Source organism: Eufriesea mexicana, unplaced genomic scaffold, assembly GCF_001483705.2.
Source record: "Eufriesea mexicana isolate 0111107269 unplaced genomic scaffold, ASM148370v2 scaffold4100, whole genome shotgun sequence".
Lineage (NCBI taxonomy): Eukaryota > Metazoa > Arthropoda > Insecta > Hymenoptera > Apidae > Eufriesea > Eufriesea mexicana.
In genome coordinates this window covers 30,321-40,720 of record NW_016912102.1, presented here as the reverse complement: position 1 = coordinate 40,720, position 10,400 = coordinate 30,321, and positions in this window count along the sequence as shown.

Sequence of the window (10,400 nt, the reverse complement as noted above, 5' to 3'; positions counted from 1 at the left end):
CTCACTTCGGTTCGAGATCTGAGAGACGTCGGGTCTCTCTCAAACACTTCCTCTCGAAACATTAGAGACATCGGTTCTCTTGAACCAGTTCTATTCAAATCAACAACACGCCACGTTCTTTTCGAAACGTCGAAGACACGACTCTTTTCCGCTCGTACAACTTAAACAGTTGCCCAATATTAATTTGGCGGGCAACACGTGTCATAGTCGCGAGACTCGCCTTACAATCCGTCGGAAATACGAGAATTTCGACGCGACATTGATCGAAGGGATTAAATGAATGAATAAAACAGGGGTCGAAGCAATCGGAAAAATTTCCCGTTTCTAACGAAACACTGCGTTTCTACCGACTACTTTCCTCTATCTCCACTTTCATTTAGCTATAGTTCGTTGCAATACCAGCAGGCGAAGTCACCGAGTGTTCGTTGCGCAAGAAGTTAAAAAACGGAGTGGCAAAGAAGTAAATTAGGAAAGCATTTCTGACGAGATATTCGAGGGCTAAACTGCAAAGTAATTTAAAACGGAACGAAGTAATTTATCGAGTTGGACGGAACATAAACTCAGGGGAATAAAGCAAACCATTTGTGGTTCTCGAACTCGCTACGGCTATGCCCAAGGAATGAACCTAATTAATAATGTAATATTTCCAATTAGTTCCGTGAGCACTAGGATGAACACGGCGGGGCAATACAAATACGTCTTTTCAACCGACTTCTTATTTGAAAACGCTGATTGAAAATTAATCTTTCATTATCAGTGTGTGACTAGAACAAATCTCTGGTCCTGGAATTAAAAATTCTCCGAAAAATAGCAGCTTTGAAGTAAACGCATGGTTTTGCTCATACAATGGAACTTTCGTTATATATATCAATTGAAAGACGAGAGTGGATATAATAAATAACAAGTAAGTAATAAATGTTTATTTAAATTGTATGAAATCAAGGGAATGGAATTATTTGTATTAAATTAATGCATAAAATAAAAAACTCAATGGGTAGTAACGCAAAAATAATTATTAAATTAATGCCACTCTTAGGAATTTTTATAAATTATAATTCCATGTAAATTAGATGGTATTATGGGCAGATGAAGTTATATCTACTAACCTTCAGTTAAGAAATTAATTTATTAATTTTATAAAAATTACCAAGTAAGATAGGAAATAAAAATTCTGATGAAACCAACCAGTGTAATTCATACAAAATAATTTCTAACTCAAATTTCCATCAGTCAAATGAAAGATTCATCGCAATTCTATGTAAATTAGATAGTATTATAGTTAAATCGAGTTAAATATACTGACTTTCACTTAAAAAGTTAATTTGAAAACGCTGATTCAAAAATTAATCTTTCATTGTCAATGAGTGACTGGAATAAATCTCTCGTCCTGGAATTAAAAATTCTTTGAAAAATAGCAGCTTTGGAGTAAACGTATGGTTCATGCTCAAACTATGGAAGTTTCGTTATATAAATCAATTGGAAGATGAGTGTGGATATAATAAATAACAAGTAAGTAATAAATGTTTATTTAAATTGTATGAAATCAAGGGAATGGAATTATTTGTATTAAATTAATGCATCAAATAATAAACTCAATGGGTAGTAACGCAAAAATAATTATTAAATTAATGCCACTCTTAGGAATTTTTATAAATTATAATTCCATGTAAATTAGATGGTATTATGGGCAGATCAAGTTATATCTACTAACCTTCAGTTAAGAAATTAATTTATTAATTTTATAAAAATTACCAAGTAAGATAGGAAATAAAAATTCTGATGAAACCAACCAGTGTAATTCATACAAAATAATTTCTAACTCAAATTTCCATCAGTCAAATCAAAGATTCATCGCAATTCTATGTAAATTAGATAGTATTATAGTTAAATCGAGTTAAATATACTGACTTTCACTTAAAAAGTTAATTTGAAAACGCTGATTCAAAAATTAATCTTTCATTGTCAATGAGTGACTGGAATAAATCTCTCGTCCTGGAATTAAAAATTCTTTGAAAAATAGCAGCTTTGGAGTAAACGTATGGTTCATGCTCAAACTATGGAAGTTTCGTTATATAAATCAATTGGAAGATGAGTGTGGATATAATAAATAACAAGTAAGTAATAAATGTTTATTTAAATTGTATGAAATCAAGGGAATGGAATTATTTGTATTAAATTAATGCATCAAATAATAAACTCAATGGGTAGTAACGCAAAAATAATTATTAAATTAATGCCACTCTTAGGAATTTTTATAAATTATAATTCCATGTAAATTAGATGGTATTATGGGCAGATCAAGTTATATCTACTAACCTTCAGTTAAGAAATTAATTTATTAATTTTATAAAAATTACCAAGTAAGATAGGAAATAAAAATTCTGATGAAACCAACCAGTGTAATTCATACAAAATAATTTCTAACTCAAATTTCCATCAGTCAAATCAAAGATTCATCGCAATTCTATGTAAATTAGATAGTATTATAGTTAAATCGAGTTAAATATACTGACTTTCACTTAAAAAGTTAATTTGAAAACGCTGATTCAAAAATTAATCTTTCATTGTCAATGAGTGACTGGAATAAATCTCTCGTCCTGGAATTAAAAATTCTTTGAAAAATAGCAGCTTTGGAGTAAACGTATGGTTCATGCTCAAACTATGGAAGTTTCGTTATATAAATCAATTGGAAGATGAGTGTGGATATAATAAATAACAAGTAAGTAATAAATGTTTATTTAAATTGTATGAAATCAAGGGAATGGAATTATTTGTATTAAATTAATGCATCAAATAATAAACTCAATGGGTAGTAACGCAAAAATAATTATTAAATTAATGCCACTCTTAGGAATTTTTATAAATTATAATTCCATGTAAATTAGATGGTATTATGGGCAGATCAAGTTATATCTACTAACCTTCAGTTAAGAAATTAATTTATTAATTTTATAAAAATTACCAAGTAAGATAGGAAATAAAAATTCTGATGAAACCAACCAGTGTAATTCATACAAAATAATTTCTAACTCAAATTTCCATCAGTCAAATGAAAGATTCATCGCAATTCTATGTAAATTAGATAGTATTATAGTTAAATCGAGTTAAATATACTGACTTTCACTTAAAAAGTTAATTTGAAAACGCTGATTCAAAAATTAATCTTTCATTGTCAATGAGTGACTGGAATAAATCTCTCGTCCTGGAATTAAAAATTCTTTGAAAAATAGCAGCTTTGGAGTAAACGTATGGTTCATGCTCAAACTATGGAAGTTTCGTTATATAAATCAATTGGAAGATGAGTGTGGATATAATAAATAACAAGTAAGTAATAAATGTTTATTTAAATTGTATGAAATCAAGGGAATGGAATCATTTTTATTAAATTAATTCATCAAATAATAAATTCAATGGATAGTAACACAAAAATAATTATTAAATTAATGCCACTCCTACGAATATTTATAAATTAGAATTCCATGTAAATTAGATGGTGTTATGGTCAGATCAAGTTATATCTATTAACCTTCAGTTAAAAAATTACCAAGCAACATAGAAAATAAAAATTTTCCTGAAACCAACAGTATATTTCATAAAAAATAATTGTTAATATATATGTCGTGATAAATATTAATTTAAATCCACAAAAATTATTACTCTGACGAAATTAAAATACCCCTTTTACTTTGTCATCATTTTTTGAAATACTAGTTCTTATCATTTCTGTGAATGTTATTATTATTATTATGTACACAATAATATTTATATAATAAAATGAAATAATGATACTAATATTTTTGTGCATAAACAAATTAGATTATGCTTTAGTGTGCATAAGAATATTTTGTATAAATTACTTTTCTCCTCTCTAAATGCATAAATGCAAATGTTAATGTAAATAATATTTTTCTCAAGAAATAATATCCGTTTTTAAGAAGAAAACTTAATTTACATGATAAGTACGTTCATTCGCTGTTATCGAAGTTTAAAACTATCAAACGTATAATACTTTCCGAACTTGCTTAACTGTCGAATCGAGCATAATTGCACTTAAGAATTACTTTTAAACAAACCACTACACTGAAGAACAAACTCGTCGAAAAATCACCTTAAAGCAGATATCTCCAGACATACTTCTACTAGAGTGGAGACTATTTTATGTATTTCTTCTTACTCCCGAACTGTATATAATTCACGTTACATATACACGCTAGAGCTGTATAGGTTTTTCGATAGCAAATAAACTTGCCTTACACACGTACGAAACCGTGTCTATTCTTTGCTCGGTGAACAGGTGTGAAGGAAACTTTACAGCTATCAGCATAGAACGTTTATTACAAAAACCTTTCCCACAGATACAAATTTCATTCGAATGGAATTTTATTTAGATACGAAATTTTACCCTAATTTTCATGCATTTTGCTATAAAATATGTAATGTTTAATTTTGAACAAATGATTATTATTTATATTATGTTTTATTCAAACACAAAATTATTGCTCAATTTTTGTCATTTTTGCTATAAAGTTCGTACATTTTAATTAATTATAGCCTATATTTCAATGCAGAATGCTTCATGTATATTGCATTTTACTATAAAATGTGTAATGTTTAATTTTGAACAGATGATTATTATTTATATTATGTTCTATTCAAACATAAAATTGTTGCTCAATTTTTGTCATTTTTACTATAAAGTTCGTAGATTTTAATTAATTATAGTTTATATTTCAATGCAAAATGCTTCATGTATATTGCATTTTATTTAAATATGAAATTTCCATTTAATTTTTGTAAATTCTACTATAATTGGCTTTAATTAGGATTACTTTTAAATTAATAATGTTAATTCGTATAGTACTTTCTTAAAATAATAAATTCTCGTTCTATTTGAGAAAACTACACTGTAAAATTTACACAACAATTTCAGTTCAATATACTTTTAGGTAAATAATTTTATTCTCTTATAATATATTTTATTTAAATATAGAAATTCACTTGTACATTTATATATTGTAAATTTTCGCACTTTAATTTCGTTTATTTCTTAATGTTCTATTCATATTACAAGGATTGTTAAATTGTTAACTGATACGTTAATAAATTTATTTAAGACACACAATTTAATTTATTTTTTGTGTAGATAATTATTAAATAATTGAACTAATTTTATAGTCAATATATAATTAACATAATAGATATGTAATATACAATGTATATAATCAATTTTAACTAATTTAAATTTAACTAATTATTAAAGAAATTAACTAATTTCATAGTCAATATATAATTAACATGATAGATATATAATATAAAATTTATATAATCAATTTTAACTAATTTAAACTTAACTAATTATTGAATAAATTAACTAATTACATAATTATCTGCACAAAAGTATTGTAAATCAATATCTATTATTTCCAGTTAAATGAAACAGAAACCACTATTACAAAATTTATTTTTAAACCAGAATTGTGTAAATAATTTGAAAAATAGAACTTGGATTAATTTAAGAAAGTGATAATTACAACAGTTTCAATAATGGAACACGTTATAGTTATATTTCTACCATTTAAACCTTTTTACTGCATCAAGTGTTCTTCCTTAGCTCGGCTTTAATGCAGAAGTTCGGTATGTAAAAAGGTTTGAGATCATTAATTTTCGAGATAGATGTGTCCACGATCTATTGTCATTAGATTCACTCCAACGATTTGGAAGACATTGGATAAGCTACTCTTAAGTGACATTCCTTTTACGACAAAACCATCCATTTATTAAAGTATTTGTGTAAGTCCTCGGCATTAATTCTCACTCAAATAAATATTAGAGTATCAAGAGTATATAGTTATACTTTTAAATTAATAAATTTTCAAAATTTTCAATAAATACCTTTATCATCGAATTTTATTTAAATTTAGTAACTATAATACAATTAACGAAATCAGTATTAATAATATTAATCGTGACATATTCAATTAAAATAAAAAAGTTATTTAGCTTTAAAATTATACTAACTGCATTACATTACGTATTAACCTATCTAATATTTCTAAATGTTAGAATTTTTTAATTCAAATAACCAGCAATTCTAACAAACTTTCGCTATAGAAAATTATCGAACAGCAAAAATTTAAATAAATAGAAAAATAAATAATTAAAAATATTCGCCAATTTTCTGATTTTTATAAATAAAAGAATAACCAAATAACACATTGCAAACTCAGTATCTTCGAAATAATTAATTATATTGATATCTACATATATTTCAAGTAAACTGTATTTACTATCTCTAGTTATTAAATTAATACAAATTATTACTGCTGATATTAATTTTACTAACATTGTTAATAATATCATCCTCGTATTTTATTATTCTCTAGTATTCCTCATATATTATAAACTATCTCCTCCATTTTCAAAAATATATCAAAATCTTATTTATAAACATTTTACGTAACATTAGTAATAACTCTTCTTTAAACGAAGAAGCATTCGACATTTTAATATTTCACTTTTTAAAAATAGTATTTATTAAATGTTGCAGTTGACGAAAATAATTAAAGCACATATTCGCTCTACGTTACCTAATTGGCGCTACGTTCAATACAAGTCATTGGAACACAATTCGACACGACCTTACTAAGCTTTTGCGAGATTGGCCCGACGTGGCTGTGTTTCGTGCAAATTCGAGAAAAATTGAAGGTCGCGTCCCTCTTGATTGCCGATTAATATGAACTGCCTGATCCCTTAACATCTTCCCCGAGGAAGAAATAAAGGCGAAAAAGGAAAGATTTATCTGGTTGACAGGCTCGTGGCCATTGCTATTCAGCGTGCGTCTACGCCTGAGGACTTAACCTTTTGCTAGCCGCCATCGTGTTTAGTTTTTGGACAAACATGTACCGTGCTGGCTGCAATTAATTTTCAGTGACAGGATACTAAAAATACATCGAAGGATCATAAATAATAAAAAAAATTCTTTATCAATTTCACAAATATTAGTTGCAATTCTACGTCTTGCTCAGAAATTGTTCACAATGAAATTGAAATTTCTAAGAAGTCTTTAGCAAACTATTCAAGAAGTATAATTAATATTGATATAACAATTAGAAACGAAAAATACAGAATAATAAAAATACAGAAAGGGTAGAAATTTAGGTAGGTCAGCACATCAAGTGGATTCAAAAAGTATAATTAAATTTAATATAATAATTAGAAACACAAAATATAGAAAAATAAAAATGGAAGGAATTTATTATAATTTATATATGTTTGAATATCAGGTGGAACTCTATAGTTTGTTTCGTGATTTTTAATAACTATATCGAAGTTCCTAAAATTTCTTTAACAAACTATTCAAGAAGAATAATTAATTAATAATAATCTTAGAATTTCTATTCTAACACTTTCCACAAAAGTAATCTTACAATTAAAAGCACAAAATATAAATATTTATATACATTTTATATACATGTAACAAAAATATAGGCTTTGATTTTATGTAAAAATAATATTTTAAATTATATTATACACTGCAAGTGTATATACTACACACTACAAAATTATATTTTACACTGCTCTGTGGTATGGTACCTTTTACAAGATACATAAACGAGAAGCCTTAATTTTCTAATTAATTTAATTAATCTTTTAGAACGTACTTCCTCTCTTAATTTCATGGATGGGATTTTATATTTAATAACCTAAGATTCCCTTAAGAAATTAATTTTTGAGTAGAAGATTGATTAATAAAACATCAACGAAGCTAGTCTCACGAGTATGAAAAGTGAAAATAAAATTCAATATTACTTCCAATTTTATGGCATACATTTTTTCTTAAATTTCTTTCTGCCATTTTAGAATATTCTCTATATTATTATCGCTTTGCAGGTGAATATCTATGAACAGCAGTCCGATTCTTTTATTTTATATCATTTTTACTGTTCTATATACGTGGCTAGCTGCCCAAGCATTTTTACGGCCCTGAACGAACACGTATGTGAACGAATTGACCATAAACATAGCAATTTACTAAGAACTTTGATCTAAATTTTCCTCGAAATAATTTATCTCGTCTTCGTACTGAATTTCTTAAGGAAAAGCTTCGTTCCTTTGAAACGTATTTAAATATAATTTATTATTATAAATGGAAAATTATTGCAAATTAATTCTCAATAGAATCATTCGCAAATTTACCTAGCAGAATATTAATTCGTCACGAAATGCTCTGTTTCATTCACTGAAACAGTAACTTCGGATAGTATTAGTAAACTCGTATTACACTGATACGTGTGTAACCATACGTCATAGCTATAATAGTAGGTAATGATTTGTACGTTTCACTTATAATTTATACACTGGAGAGCCAGAACTGGAACAGAATTAGCTGCGATAAATTTTGAGGAGGGAAGATACAGTCTACAGACTAGCTGCTTTAATTAATAGACCAATCTGCTGCATAAAAATGACAGAAAGCTAAATCATAACTGTGAACAGATAGAACAGGCTCATAGCGAACGTGCAAAAAGGAGAGACGACTCCAAACTTGAAACAAGTAGTGGGTAATTAAATTACGATCCATCAAAACACTAAAATAAAGATAATTAACCCTTTCACGAATGCAGTCGTAGCAGTAAGTCTAACAAATTTGTGAAAATAATATCGCGCAAGCAATATAACACAAGTGACATCAGGAAAACTCTAAAATTATATCAGTAAAATTAGAAAATTATTCACCAATATATGCGATATTTTGGACAGACATTTATTGCAGTTATGAGCCGTGGTGGCGCTAGTGAGTTAAATGGAAAATCGTCTTAAGGCTGTCTAAAATGCTTACTCGTGAAATGATTAAAATAAGGACTTTATAGTTGTAACTATAGTCTTAGACATTCTACTTGACACATTTCTATTAGTCTTTTTCAATCACATTTATATCTGATCTCATATGACACAAAAATTTTTGACTTTCTCCTGTATAGTTATTTGGTTATACATCATCAGACAAAAGTTTGAACATACTTATCACGTTTACATATCACACTTAAATCTGAATTGCAGGCTTAAATATTTCGCCATATCTTAATTGTTACATATTATATTCATGATTATGTTGCTATAAAAATAGAAAGATATATTGCTTCTCTTGAGCTAACATTATTTGTTCTCAACAGAGATTCTTTGAGATGAATTGGATTGCGAAGTCAGAATATTTATCAGAGCTCCTACAAAGTATTTTGAAGAATACACCTATCGAAGAATGAGAAAAATAAGTTTCAAAAATACCCAAATGGCGCAAAATACTAATTCAGAAAAGAAATGATTACTTTGATGAGCAGAAAGTTTAGCAATATACAACATTTCCAGAGAAAATAATAATTATAATAATTAATAATTTTCCTCGTGTATGTATCTATGAAAAAGGGTATAAGACACTGATATTATAATAACTGATTAAAAAATTTGATAAAATTTTATAATTTAGATAAAATTAAATTTTATAAAATTATTAGATAAATTACAGATAGGTATATATAAATTTCTGAAACATTCGTCTAGTAGTATAAATTCGCCTGTTTCTGCACACTACTGTGATCGTTGAAATGTCCAAAATCATTATAAAATATTTTAAAAATTTTCTTAGTGTATGTATCTATGAAAAAGGATATAAAACACTGATATTGTAATTACTAATTAAAAAACGTGATAAATATTTTACAATTTAGATAAAATTAAATTTTATAAAATTATTAGATAAATTACAGATAGGTATATATAAATTTCTGAAACATTCGTCTAGTAGTATAAATTCGCCTGCTTCTGCAAACTACTGTCATCGTTGAGATGTCCAAGTGCCAACTTCGTACAGAAATCTCTTTGTTACCTGTTACCCTTTGCAATATGACGTTTTGGTTGCGGTTCAGATACGTAGCGTCTGTGTAAAGATATCTCAAACCCGTGTGTTCGCTGCCACATCCATTACACTTCCAGATCCTTCTCTGATCTTGTTTTGTTCCTGAGTTCTTGAATCACCTCCTTCGAGGAGTCGAAATAGTTTTCCGCTTCAGCTGCAACTTTCTTTGCATTCCATTCACAGTTGTACTGTCAGATGTATGAACGGCTTCGAGGAATTCCTTTTTAGATGAAATGCACAAATGAATTCTTCGTTCTTCGTTTTATACTGCTTCAAATTTGATCGTTAGGCGATTGAAGTTATGCTTCGGGTTAGTGGAACAATTTTCGAAGCAATGTGAACAGTGTTTTGTGGCACTGGAGACATCATTGAAGAAGAGTGGATTAAACAGGAGAATTGGATTCTCGTTAATTCCAGTTTGAAATATTTTTCAATATTAATATTAATTGATATAATGTTAATTATATAATATTTTATTATTATTATA